Source organism: Macaca thibetana, chromosome 11 (genome assembly GCF_024542745.1).
Source record: "Macaca thibetana thibetana isolate TM-01 chromosome 11, ASM2454274v1, whole genome shotgun sequence".
NCBI lineage: Eukaryota > Metazoa > Chordata > Mammalia > Primates > Cercopithecidae > Macaca > Macaca thibetana.
The window spans coordinates 96524126-96538359 of record NC_065588.1 but is presented as its reverse complement, the minus strand read 5'-3'; the positions used below and the strand labels follow the sequence as shown (position 1 = coordinate 96538359).

The 14234-nt window shown below is 43.1% G+C and overlaps 1 long non-coding RNA gene and 1 pseudogene across 1 annotated transcript; one reads left to right on the top strand and one right to left on the bottom strand.

Moving 5' to 3' along the window:
* LOC126931696 (uncharacterized) lies at positions 1–10105 on the top strand. The gene is made up of 5 exons (XR_007717901.1): positions 1–71; positions 358–473; positions 3498–3575; positions 7284–7853; positions 10058–10105. It is a non-coding gene; the product is annotated as an uncharacterized LOC126931696 (long non-coding RNA).
* Positions 10106–10819: 714 nt separating this feature from the next.
* On the bottom strand, positions 10820–13905 carry LOC126931657 (uncharacterized; annotated as a pseudogene).
* Positions 13906–14234: the final 329 nt, after the last annotated feature.

Below are 14234 nucleotides of genomic sequence, written 5' to 3'. Positions count from 1 at the left end.
AACCCCTAAGGACCTAGAGGAGTCCATAGTACAGGAAGAAAAGAAGAAGCCGACCCCTGAAGGAAACAAAGGTATCTATGCACTTCCTGTTGTCTGTCATTCTCTCTACTGCCATCTGTTAACCACCAGTGATGTGGGAGACACTTTATTAGCAGGTATTTCTGGAAGCAGAAGGCCTAATTGGGGCTTGCATTTTCTTTGTGGGACTTAAAACATAAAGGCTTGGCAAATTATTTAATAAATGTTACAAGAAATAAATGGCTGTCTAGTCCAATGGCTCAAAATTTTTTGGGAAATAGAACACTTAGAAGTCATGATCCTCTTTATGGACATATTGATTTTTTTAAAACTTTTTAGTTAATATAAATGATCAAAGCCAGGTGCAGTGGCTCATGCCTATAATACCAGCACTTTGGGAGGCCAAGGTGGGTGGATCACGAGGTCATGAGTTCGAGGCCAGCCTGGCCAACATGGTGAGACCCTGTCTCTACTAAAAATACAAAACTTAGCCAGGCAGGAGAATTGCTTCAACCCAGGAGGCAGAGGTTGCAGTGAGCTGAGACTGCGCCACTGCACTCCAGCCTGGGCAACAGAGCGAGACTCTATCTCAAAAAAAAAAAATTGTCTTTAGAAAACTCGTAAAATTAAGATTGATAATTCAGAATAACACTGGATTTTTGTTATTTGCGTAATATTATATGACTGTGGCATTTTGGGAAAATCATTTATTTCATTCTTTCTGTATCAGGCAAATTTACAGTTTATGACCTGGTTCGGTGTGTAATCTTATTCTTCAGATTCCCAATGCAGTTTTTGCTTGTCTGTAGATGCTATTATTATTATGACGCACATAAAACTTGAGGGATAAATAGGGTTGGGTCCATTGCAGTCACCGTAGCTATGAATTCAAATAGGATCTTTCCAGAAGCATTTATTATAGATAGTATTTGATATTGAATCTTTATTAAAAATTGTTTTAATGGTTAACAGATATTGTGAACTGTCACTGTATGTTCAGTTGGTTACCTTTTGCCCTCATTTATTCCACTCCAACAACCGACCTAGGTTCTGTTCTTCAAACCTACAAGGCATGCTCCTATCTCAGTAACCTTTACAATGGGTGTTCCTTCCATCTGGAATGCTTTCTCCACATATGTGCATAACTGATTTCCTATCTTCCTTCAGATATTTGTGCAAGTGTCATCTTAGGGAAATCTTTTCTGATTGCCCTAGTTATAATTGCAACTTAAATCTCCTACTTCTTGTCCCTCTTTTCTACTTAATTTTCTCCTTAGCAACTATCACTATCTGGCAGGCCCTCTATTTCACTGCCTCATTGTCTTTCTCCCCTTTCCTAGAATATTAGTTTCATGAGAGTAGGAACTGTATCCACCTAGTTGCCTACTGAATACATTATACCTAAAACAGTACCTGGGTAAAGCAGATACTAAACTATTTGAGTGAATGAAAAAACAAAAAACAGGAATGAGTGAGTGAGTGAATGAATAAAAATATAAATGGTTGGAAACATATATATGAATAAATATGTAGATGAAAAATACTCTAAGGCCAGATGCTTGGCTCACACCTGTAATCCCAGCACTTTAGGGGACCAAGGCAGGCAGATCAAGAGGTCAGGTGTTCGAGGCCAGCCTGGCCAATATGGTGAAACCCCGTCTCTACTAAAACTACAAAAATTAGCCAGGTGTGGTGGCATGTGCCTGTAGTCCCAGCTACTCAGGAGGCTGAGGCAGGAGAATTGCTTGAACTCAGGAGGTAGAGGTTGCAGTGAGCTGAGATTATGCCACTGCACTCCAGCCTGGACAACAAAGTGAGATTCTGTCTCAAAAAAAAAAAAAAAAAAATACCGATAGTAACCTGTATTTTTGTGCAACAGAAATAAGATAACCCATTATAAAATTGAGTTTTTAGATATGGATAAATTTTTGCTTGTCTGCCTGGCAATATTTAAGTTAAGTTGGTATCTAATGTTATTTAGCTACAGTAATGTTTAGAGTGCTATAAAATTTGTAATCAAACACATTTGTTACTTTTTTAAAAAGTTTATTATCTGTGAGAAAAGAATAGTTTTCAAGTTTTGATAGAGTTAAGCAGTACAGGGGACAGAATTTCTTTTTTTTTTTTAAAAGACAGAGCCTTGTTCTGTTGACCGTGCTGGATGGAGTGCAGTGATGCAATCATGGCTCACTACAGCCTCCTGGGCTCAAGCACTTTTCCCACCTCAGCCTCCTGAGTAGATGGGGGACCACAGGCACACCACCATACCTGGCTTATTTTTTAATTTTAATTTTTATTTTTTTGTGGAGACAGAGTCTCCCTTTGTTGCCCAGGATAGTCTCTAACTCCTGGGCTCAAACGAATCCCCCTGCCTTGGCCTCCCAAAGGCCTGTAAGTGCTGGGATTATAGTCGTGAGCCACCACACCTGGCTGAGAAATCGTAATTCTTTCTGATAATGTCAGGTATCCCTTTATCACCCCAATAATGTTTATGCAGTTTGGCTAGATTTATAGCAATGAGAGCTCTTTTTTTGCACATAAATCCTAGAGGTATATGAAGTCTGACTTTCGAATCAGTACAGTAACTAAAATATTTTAGAGCCACTTAAATAGATGACTACACTGGTAGGTGTGAGACTCATCAGTCCGTCAGAGCCATAGTAACTGTATATTGGAGAAATTGGAACTGCTTTATCTCTGGATGGCCCTGGGCTGCTGCTTACCTGCTAATTTTGAGTTTCAGTGCAGTTAATACATTGGGAGTTTGGAAGAAAGCTTAGCTTTCTTCATTGAAAACTTTAAAAGGCAGATGGTCTGACTCCTCCAAACCCCTCAACCCACACCAACATTACGTACAACCCTCCACCTACATACATATGTGCACAGCCTAGATAAAAAATTAGTTGTACGCTACAAGATACCGAACATAGTGAAGCCACTAGATTGTAACTTTCTGAGGGCCTGCTTGGTTCTGAGTTTTCTTCTCCTTTTCGAATAGTTTGGAGATTATGGTTTCATATTAGGGTAATTCATCTAACAATAACTGCTTTGCCAAAATCTGCTTTTATGCATTGGACAAGTGCTGCACTTACTTTATTCTATACTGTGTGCTGTATAGTTTATTCTATACTTTTATCTTTGTTTTCTTTGCATCTATAGCATGTTTGCTGGTGGTTTGTTTTCTCTTTGCTATTTTGACCAATGACACATTGGAGATTTTCTCATCTATAAGAAACTATTTTTAAAAGCTTATGTTCCATCCCCTTTTCTTTCCACCTTAATGCACTAAGCATCACTTTTTTGTTTCTTTTTGACTTTTTTTTTCCCTTTTTGTGGAGAATAGGGTCTCTTGCTTCTAGGATTCTAACATATTTGCACCTTATGGTTTCCACTCTGATAAATTTTCAAGTTTGTATCAGAAGCCATAGCCTTTATGTTGTACTTACAGGCAAATATTACAATTCCTTATTTTTCAACAGTTTCACAAAGGCTGAAAAATTTGCCTCATACTTCCCTCAAAGCCAAACAGTTGCTTCAAACTTCATCTACAAATAGAGGTAAGTACTAAGTTTAAAGTTCAGCAGATGATCTAGTTCAATCTTAAGCCTTTTGACATACTGAGTGACCGGTGTCTGTAATATAATATAATATGTTTTAGTCTTTTTAAAAAAAATAACAATAGGCCGGGCGCGGTGGCTCATGCCTGTAATCCCAACACTTTGGGAGGCTGAGGTGGGTGGATCACGAGGTCAGGAGATCAAGACCATCCTCACTAACACAGTGAGACCCCGTCTTTACTAAAAGTAGAAAAAAATTAGCCAGGCATGGTGGCACGCACCTGTAATCCCATCTACTCAGGTGGCTGAGGTAGGAGAATTGCTTGAACCCCGGAGGCGGAGGTTTCATTGAGCCAAGATTGCGCCACTGCATTCCGGCCTGGGCGACAGAGTGAGACTTTGTCTCTAAATAAATAAGCAAATAAATAATTTTTAAAAAGCAATAAAATAATGAGAATTTATCATGTTATTTGGGTAAATCCAGAAGAAACATTTTCTACAGAGGTATGTATTGGGTTGTTTTGCTGAAAGGAGTAAGTGATATATAGAGAATTTATTTTTGTTACCAACTTAAAACTAAAAGTCATTGTTTCAACTTTATGCCAACTGAAATTCATAAGTGCTTTAAAATGAGCTTTATATATACATTTTAATGGACTCGGGAAAGCATTTCTAGACTGATTTCATAGAAGTAGAATTTCTGGAGGAAAATAATATAAAACAGTTTTAGGGATTTTAGTAGAAATTTTCAAATTATCCTGCAGGAAAATTGGTTCAGTTTATACTCCCACCAACAGCAACAGAGCTCCAGTTTCCTCCTTCCATTTGGCATCTTTGCTGGTCTTTAAGCAGAAAATATTGTTTTCATTACATTTCTTTGGTTTTAGTGCTTTTGAATCTTTTTTATGTGCTTACTGGCCGTTTTTATTTTTGTAGTAAGTGCCTGTTTCTCCATTGCCCACTTTATGTTAGAAATCATTTGGTTTTTTCTGAGTAATTTTATAAAATTATAAAATATTTTATCTTTTTTAAATCATTTGTCTTTTTCTGAGTAATTTAAAGATTTCTTTATAAGCTAAGGATACAAACCTTTTATCTGTCATCGAAGTTTCAAAAACTTTCTCCCAGTAAGTAATTTGTCATTTTGCTTTATTTTTTCTTTCTTTGTTTTTTGCTAGCCAAACTCCAAAGTAACATTTTACTTAATTTTTATCCTGCTGAATGAAAGCATTTGAACTTAGTGATTTTAGTGTAAACAGGAGCAGGACAGAATGTAATTATCTAGGTCTTGCTCTGTCACCCAAACTGGAGTGTAGTGGCATGATCATAGCTACTGCAGCCTCAAACTCTGGGACTCAAGTGATTTTCCTGCCTCAGCCTCCCAAGTAGCTAGGACTACAGGTGTACCTGTAGTCCTGCTGATTTTTAAAATTTTCTGTAGAGATACGAATTCGCTGTGCTGCCCAGGCTGGTCTTGAACTCCTGAGTTCAAGTAACCCTCCCACCTTGGCTTGCCAAAGTGCTAGGATTACAGGTGTGAACTACTGTTTCTGGTTGAGAGTTTACTTTTGTTTGCTAGTGGTATTCTTGGTATCTTTTCACATTTGAGGCTTTGGTCCTAGTGCTGAAGTATTACACTTACCATCTGAGGTTTACAGGACTTGTGTTTTAATATTGAACAGATGGAACTGTTCTGCATCTTTGCAGGTATACAAAATGTGCCTACCAGGACTCCCTTTTGTATCCATTGAAAGCAAGAAGTAATAGAGTAAAATTTTGCCTGGCTAGAGGCTTTGAAAGAATGGAGTATTCTGGTTTAATTCTATTAACTTAGAATTATGAAGGTGAAAATTTTTCAAAACTTTAATTTCGTATTGAATGCAATTTGAAAATATAACCAATGATTCCATTTTTTTTCTCTAATAAGTTTGGACATTCAGATCTACGTGATCTTTTATTATAGAACTCCTAGTGTGCCTGAGACTTACATTGTGAAGATCCTTTTCTGAAACTTTAGATGTAAGAGGATGTAAATGGTATTGTGTGAGATCAGGCTGGATGAGAACTGTTACCTGTAAATACACTTTTTAGACTAAATCTCTGATTGCCACTTGTTTTCTAATTTAACTTATAAAAATAAAACACACTGGGCCAGGCTCGGTGGCTCAAGCCTGTAATCCCAGCACTTTGGGAGGCCGAGACGGGAAGATCACGAGGTCAGGAGATCGAGACCATCCTGGCTAACACGGTGAAACCCCGTCTCTACTAAAAAATACAAAAAACTAGCCGGGTGAGGTGGCAGGCGCCTGTAGTCCCAGCTACTCAGGAGGCTGAGGCAGGAGAATGGCATGAACCCGGGAGGCGGAGCTTGCAGTGAGCTGAGATCCGGCCACTGCACTCCAGCCTGGGCGACAGAGCAAGACTCCATCTCAAAAAAATAAATAAATAAAATAAATAAAACACATTGGATGGAGGGTGGAAGTAGGAAGGAGATTTATTCCTTTTAATTGCATGTCATTGTTTCATATCAAGACAGAACATATAGCATCCCTGGCTTTGGACTTACAGAAGGAAACATATTTTTCTACCTGCTGTATGCCAGATGTTCTTGAGCACCTGGAGGGTTTATTGAAGCACAGATTGCTGGTCCCTACTCCAGAGTTTCTGATTCATCAGGTCTAGGGTGGGGTCTGATAATTAGAATTTGTAAAAAGTTCTTAGGTGCTACTGGTCCAGAGACTACATTTTTGAGAACCACTCTTGTATACTAATTATAAATTGTAGAACTCTAGAAAAAAGCTTAGTTTGGTCTGGGATAAGCAGCACACAGGTTATGGAGCAAATCATGAGAGATTCAACCATTGATCCCAGTCTAGTGTGGAATTTGGATAATAAGCAATACACAATGACATAACACAGTTCTTGGTTTTCATGATTGTAAGTCGTAGCCAAGTATTTTTTAGTGAGAAATTCAGATTCGTTTGCAAGGTTTAGAGATTCCAGGTGATTCTAGAAAAATAGGATTTAGTGATTAACCCCATGAGAGTAGGAGTTATTTATGTCCTTTTTCTCTCCCCCATCACTTAGCATTTAGCCTTACTTTAGAAGGGCCCTGTATTTGCTTTAGACTGGTAAAGAGCTTTGAGTGCTTATTAAATTGAAAGCTTTGTGTTTTCATTTATTTATTTATTTATTTATTTATTTATTTATTTATTTATTTATTTATTCTTGTGAGATGGAGTCTTGCTCTGTCACCCAGGCTGAAGTGCAGTGGCGTGATCTCGGTTCACTGCAACCTCTGCCTCCTGGGTTCAAGCGATTCTCCTGCCTCAGCCTCCTGTGTAGCTGGAATTACAGGTGCCCAGCACCACGCCTGGCTAGTTTTTGTATTTTTAGTAGAGACGGGGTTTCATCATGTCAGCCAGTCTGATCTCAAACTCCTGACCTCAGGTGATCCACCTGTCTCAGTGTCCCAAAGTACTGGGATTACAGGCATGAGCCACCATGCCCGGCCCAAAAGCTTTGTGTTTTTAAAGATATTAGACATGTTTCTTGTTTAAAAAAAATCTTAACAGTAATGTAGGAGAATAAGAGAAACTTTTTCCAAAAAAGAGAAATCATTATGATTATTTTTTTCATTGGAATGTTGGATAATGTAGTCTGCTTCATTAATCATCAAGTGTGCTATGGATTTTTCCATTTTTACAGGATTTGTACCTCAATTGATGGAATACTGGTAATTCTTCTATTCCATTTGAAGATGAAAAAGGCCAAAATCGTAGGCCTGGCATAGAAGTTGGATAACGAAGACAGCTCTGGAAGAACATATAGATACACACACATATAGACACGCACATATATAAAATACACAGACATATTATTTTTAAAGTTTATTTTTTAAAGTTTTAAAGTTTTCAAAATGAAAACTGGCCCTGCCCCTCTCCCAGAGTGAGCGGAGAACAGTGGTTACATGAGCAGCTTTCCTTGTGAGGCCACAGGTCCCTCTGGACATGCTGCTGCCTGGCCATGGCTCCTTTCCCTTTCATCTTTCTCATAGACCAAGGGGCTTCGAGCATTAAGGCCACACCCCTATTATGCATTCTAGTGCGACCCTGGTTACACCTCCTCTGGCTCAGTCACACAGCTGTGTGGTAGGCTACTAGTAGTGTTTAGCAGTTGTCACTGGGATCACACTGATGTGGCCCCATCCCCGCCTCTCCCTGCCCAGTGATATCGGAAGAAACCTGACAGAGAAAATTGTCCACGGCCAAGAAAAAGGTAAAATGCACCAGGTTATGGCCCCCTGACCCAGGCCCAGTCCCCCTCCGATGGTAGGACTGCTGCCAGAGTCTGTGCCACTCCTGAGGCACACCAGGCTGGGCCCCACCCAATGCCTCTGGGCTCCCCCAACCAAAATCTTATAGCCAGCCCCTCCCCCTCAGCAGCCCAGCCTCTGCCCTCACCAGTTGCCCCAGGGTGACTTTGGGTGGGTGACTCCTGGGGCTCCCTGCTCCATACTCAGTCTTTACCTTCTGCTGCCCCAAGTGTGACCTCCCTTGGGTCTTTGGGCTGACATCTCCAAGGACCTGGGTCCTGGCCCTGCACCTCCTTCCCACATCTCAAAGTGGTGACTCAGGCGTCATGCTGATAGGCACCCCCACCCCAGGGAGGAGTGGAATATAGTGACATCACAGTTCCCCTAGGAACTGTCATTACTGCCACGAAACTGATCTTTGATCTTAGGACCCAGTCCACTAAGTGTTCTCACCCTGCTTCTGGTTCCTCTGGTCACAGCACAGGTTTCCAGCTGGAAGGGGAATGAGGACTATGGGACCTAGGAGTGAGAGGTTTCAGGCTGCCTTACTCCATTAGCAGAGACATTGACAATGTGAAAAGCCCACACTTTCCCCATGAGCTCAAAATGTTGACAGTGTCTCTGGGTGGCAATAGGAGAATGGGTTTGGTTTGATTTTCTCCCAGGCTTCTACTCTCCAGAGAGTTTAACATTTTTTTCTGAGTTTTCCACCTCATATTCAAATTCTCTGTGGTTCCGGGACCAGAATGCCCTTCAATCAGTGGTTTCTAAAGTAAGATCTGCTTATCTTCTGTGGAACAGATCTTGGGAAACTGAATTTGACAGCTTGAATCTTCCTCGTATCATCTCAACCTAGGGTACTTTGAGTGCCTGGGGTTGTTGCCTCTTGGGAAAGTGCTAGCCTGACTAGTTGTCAGAAGCCCTATATTTTTATCCTGACTGAGTCCCTAATTTGCTCTTTGATTCTGGACAAGCCACCTCTCCTCCTTGGGCTTGCATTTCCTGAGGAGGTAGAGTTAGAGAATATCAAAGGGCTCTGTTAGCTCTGAGAGTCCAAGGTTTAAAGGCTCACTAGAGCTGGGCATGGTGGCTCCTGCCTGTAATCCCAGCACTTTGGGAGACCGAGGTGGGTGGATCAGGAGGTCAGGAGTTCGAGACCAGCCTGACCAACATAGTGGAACCCCATCTCTACTAAAAATACAAAAATTAGCCAGGCATGGTGGCACACGCCTGTAGTCCCAGCTATTCAACTCAAGAAGCTGAGGCAGGAGAATCGCTTGAACTTGGGAGGCAGAGGTTGCAGTGAGTCGAGATGGTGCCACTGCATTCAAGGCTGGGCAACAGAGCAAGACTCCATCCCCCCGCAAAAAAAAAAAAGGCCCACTAGAATGAAAACCTCAGGGCCAAGGGCTCCTGTTTGTCTTTTTCTGCGTTATATCTCTGCTATTACTCCTGTTTGTCTTTTTCTGTCTTATATCCCTGTATTAAGAACCATACCTGAGGCCAGGTGCGGTGGCTCAAGCCTGTAATCCCAGCACTTTGGGAGGCCGAGACGGGCGGATCACGAGGTCAGGAGATCAAGACCATCCTGGCTAACATGGTGAAACCCCATTTCTACTAAAAAAAAAAAAATACAAAAAACTAGCCGGGCAAGGTGGCAGGCGCCTGTAGTCTCAGCTACTCAGGAGGCTGAGGCAGGAGAGTGGCGTAAACCCGGGAGGCGGAGCTTGCAGTGAGCTGAGATCCGGCCACTACACTCCAGCCTGGGCGACAGAGCGAGACTCCGTCTCAAAAAAAAAAAAAAAAAGAGAACCATACCTGGCCCATATGTGCTCAGTAAATGTTTGTTGAATGAATATACCTTTCTACATCACAAGCTGGCAGAAGGGGGAGCTTTTCTCAAACTTCATCTCTACAGGTTTATGTTACTATCCCTTTGAGAGAATTCGGATTCAGACTTTCAGTTCTATGACTGTGGGCCAAAACCAACAAAGATCCAAATCCTCTTTCCTTGGGAGCTTGAGGAGAGTTTACCAGTTCATGTTTCCATTAAGTCTGAGAACTTTGCCTTTAAAATCTATTCCTGGCTGCTGCCTACCCCTTCCTGGTCTGGGGAATAGAGTCGAGGGGGCCATCCTTAGTCACCATCCTTTAACTGTCTCCACAGAAACAACAGAACCAAGAAATGGTGGATCAGTTGGAAGAAGTAACTGTTTGCTCACAACATGACTGCTGGATTTGGGGGGCACTCAGATGTAGAGGCTTTAGTCTCGTCTCACCCACTCCCAGCCTGGGGAAGGCTCACCCCCCAGATTCCACCCCATCCCCATAAGGTCCCTGATAACTTGGTCCCATGGGTGGAACTGTCCTGGGGCATTGGTGCCATTCTGGGGGCATGTCCCTTGCTGTACCATCTCTGCTTCCCCCTAGTAAGAGCTCTGTATTCCTTTTCCTATAGGAAGAGAAAGAGTGCCACCAAAAGCAGGGAGCTCTAAGGGAGCAGTTACAGGTGAGTAGAGAGTGTGAAGTTCCCTCCTGTCCTCTGGAGAATGTTTCTTTCCTTCTCTTTCAGCTTTTGGCTTTTCTACCAAAGGTTCACATTCAGAATGTAGAAATCCTTGTATCAGAGAAAACCGAGTTACAGACAGCCCTGGCTCACACTCAGCATGCTGCCAGGCAGAAAGAAGGTGGGAATCTGGGCACCCCATCATCCTTCAACTTGGCACTTTGACAGGCCATTGGGGGAGTCCTTTGGGCCCCATCTGAACCTCTCTCATTCCAGGAGAGTCCAAAGATCTGGCCAGCTGCCTGTAGTATTCCTGGCAGTGTGTGGGAGAGTTGGAGCAGGCTCTTTGCTGTCTCCATACAGCAGAAGAAAGCAGACAGGGTGAGTCCAACCACCTGCCCCATCCCCTGGCAGCCTGGCTTCCCAGATGGCGGAGTGAGCCTAAAGGTCCCTTCTGCAGGATGGAATGTCCTGCCCAGAAAGCAGCATGGACTATTTCTCACTGCTTGTGTGTGTGGTTGTTAGAGGTAGCCTGGGGCTGAGTCAGCTGCTGTGGGTGAGTTAGGGGTCCTATGGAGAGCGAGCACTGGATGCAGAGTTCGGAGGCCAAGTCCTAGCCCTACCCTTAACTGGCTTTGGCCTTTGCCAAGTGCTAGGTGGGGGATATGGTACTTGTACTGTGAAGGTACAGAAGAGTATCTTCAGTATGTTACCATTTGTGTAGAGAGAGGGAATGTGTGTGTGTGTGTGTGTGTGTGGGTGTCTACATACATACTATGATCATATACATAAAATGTGTCTACAAGGATTCATCAACTCAGGAAGGGGTTGGGGGAAAGGGGAAGGAGAGCATTAGGACAAACACCTAATGCATGTGGGGCATAAAATCTAGATGACGGGTTGATAGGTGCAGCAAACCACCATGGCACACGTATACCTATGTAACAAACCTGCACATTCAGCACATGTGTCCCAGAACTTAAAGTAAAATAATAAATAAATAAAATAAAACACAAAAAACTCAGGAGAGAGGAACAGGGTGGCTGGGAGATATTTCCCTTCTGTACCTTCTGAGCTTTGGACTATGTGAATGGATCATCCTTTCAAAAAGTGAACAAGAGATTGATTTCACCCTTCCTATCTGTGCCCCCACCCCCAGTGAACAAATGGGCCTAGAGAATCAGATACACCTGAGGGTTCAAATCCCAGCTCTGAGTGATCTTAGGCAAGCACTTAATCTCTAATACCCCATGTTTTTTATCGACACAATAGAGGTAATAATAGTAGTTGTCTCATATGGTGGTTGTGAGGATTAAATGGGATTGTTAGCATGGTGGCTAGTGAAGCACTCAATAAGGGTTCAAACAGTGGTAGTAATAACGGTAAAATAATAACAATATTGTTTTATCCCTCTGGGCCTCTGTTAGCCAGCTATAAATTCAATCTCTTTCCCTGTCCCTTCACCCTTACTAAGTTCTTTTAAAAACAAATGAGACTGACCAGGCGCTCAGACTCATGCTTGTAATCCCAGCACTTTGGGAGGCCTAGGCTGGCGGATCATGAGGTCAGGAGTTTGAGACCAGCCTGGCCAGCACAGTGAAACCCTGTCTCTACTAAAAATACAAAAATTAGCTGGGTGTGGTGGTCGGCACCTGTAAATTCCAGCTACTCAGGAGGCTGAGGCAGGAGAATTGCTTGAACCTGGGAAGCCGAGGTTGCAGTGAGCCGAGATAATGCCACTGCATTTCAGCCTAGGCAACAGAGCTAGACTCCGTCTCAAAAACAAAACAAAAAACAAACAAACAAACAAACAAAAAGCAAATGAGATCATGGACTTAGAAATGCCTTGAAAAAATGTCAGGTGTGATTCAGAGTGAGGAAGTGTTACTGTGGAATAGTTACTGAGCTGTTGGTACTGGTCGGCCAGCTGCTCCTCTGCCTGCTATATCCTGACTTAACCTTGGCCTGTATTTTCAGTACAACAAGGAGTTAACCAAAGAGAGAAACACCCTCAGGCTGGAGTTACACAAGAACAGGTAGCATGGGGGAAGGTGGGATGGGAGGTCTGGGGGCCCTTAGCATGGGTGATGTGCTGGGAGGTTGAGGGGGTACAGGTAAGCATGGTGAGGTGGTCATACAGGTTTGTACATGTGCACAGTTAAGCTGTAGTGCTGGTGACTCATGGTGTAGCCTCGAACAACTCACACCTTCTCTCAGGCCTGCCATCTGTAACTTTGGATTCCTGGGGTTCCTTCCAGTGCTACGGTTCTGTGGTTGTGAGGCAAGGGTGGAGGGTTGATCACCAAAGCAGTCCTTTCTGTTCTTAGTTCATTCCTTTCTCTACTGCCTCTGGCCATAACCGAATCAATGAGGACTGAAGCAGGAGAAATCAGAATTGGAAGAGAAGCTTTGAGTCCTAGTGACTGAGAAGGCTGGCATACTGCTTAACTTAGAAGAGCTGCAAAAGAAATTACAAATGACTGAACTGCTTCAACAAGCTAAGGACTGCAGCCGCGGAGGTGGTTGGAGCCCCATCCAGCTGGGGCCATGGTCTAGGGATCATGCCAAGAGTTGGAAAATTTCGGTCCTTGTTCTGATGCTGCCATAGAATCCTCTAGAGAGTGCTAAAAAATCTACAAATTGGGGCCCTACCATAGACCTGGGGAATCAGAATCTCAGGGTTAGGGCTTAAAAAAAATTTTTTTAACACATCATAGATGAAAACCATTATTTGATAAATTACATTTATATGGCTAGCTAATGAGTCTGTTTATTTCCATCTGAGGTTCACGCCAACACTTCCACTATTCCATGGGTAATAATAGAGAGTAGAGGTTTTTTGTTTTTTGTTTTTTGTTTGTTTGTTTGTTTGTTTGAGATGGGGTCTCTCTCTATCACCCAGGCTGGAGTGCAGTGGTGTGATCTTGGCTCACTGCAGCCTCTACCTCCCAGGCTCAAGCGATCCTCCTGCCTCAGCTTCTCAAGTAGCTGGGACTATAGGTGCACACCACCACACCTGGCTAATTTTTGTATTTGTAGAGATGGGGCTTTGCCATGTTGCCCAGGCTGGTTTTGAACTCCTGAGCTCAAGTGATCCGCCTCCCTCAGTCTCCCAAAGTGTTGGGATTCAAACATGAGCCACCATGCCCAGCCTGAGATCTTTTTAAAATTCTTTAATTTTTTATTTCTAAAACAAAGAAACTTGACAGCAGAGTTGTATTGACTGAGTTGTACACTGAGCCTAGCCCTAGCCCTTTTAAGGGGCACTGTTGGAACGGCCCAGGCTCCCGGAATTTAAACTTCTCACTCTTCACTATCTGGTTTTCAAGGCACCGTGAAGGCCCTGATACTAAACAGCAGTTACTGCAGGCCATGGAGGAGCGGGCATAGCTGGAAGCACACCTGGGGCAGGTGAGGCTTTGCAGGGGAGGGATATGGAAGGAAGATGACCCCAGGTGGCCAGGAGCAGGTGAGGACCAGTGACAGCCCTTCGTAACTTCTGTCCCCATTCTTGAAGGTAATGGAGTCAGTTGGACAACTACAAATGGAGAGAGAGACGTATGCTGAAAATCTGAAAGGAGGGAGTGCCATGTGGCAGCAGAGGATGCAGTAGATGTCAGAGCAGGTGAGACCTGACCCTTCAGCCCCCCACCTTATATAGATCACTTGATCTTTCTAGGCATCTGTAAAATGGGAAGACTATAGCCAGAGGTGATCATGGGTCTAGGCTATGTGGAGGCAGGGTCAGAGATGGAGATGGTAGCCCATCCAGCCACCAGCCCCTCTCTTCAGGGCCCTTTCCTGCTGTATTTTGGGCAGGTGCGCACATTGAGAGAGG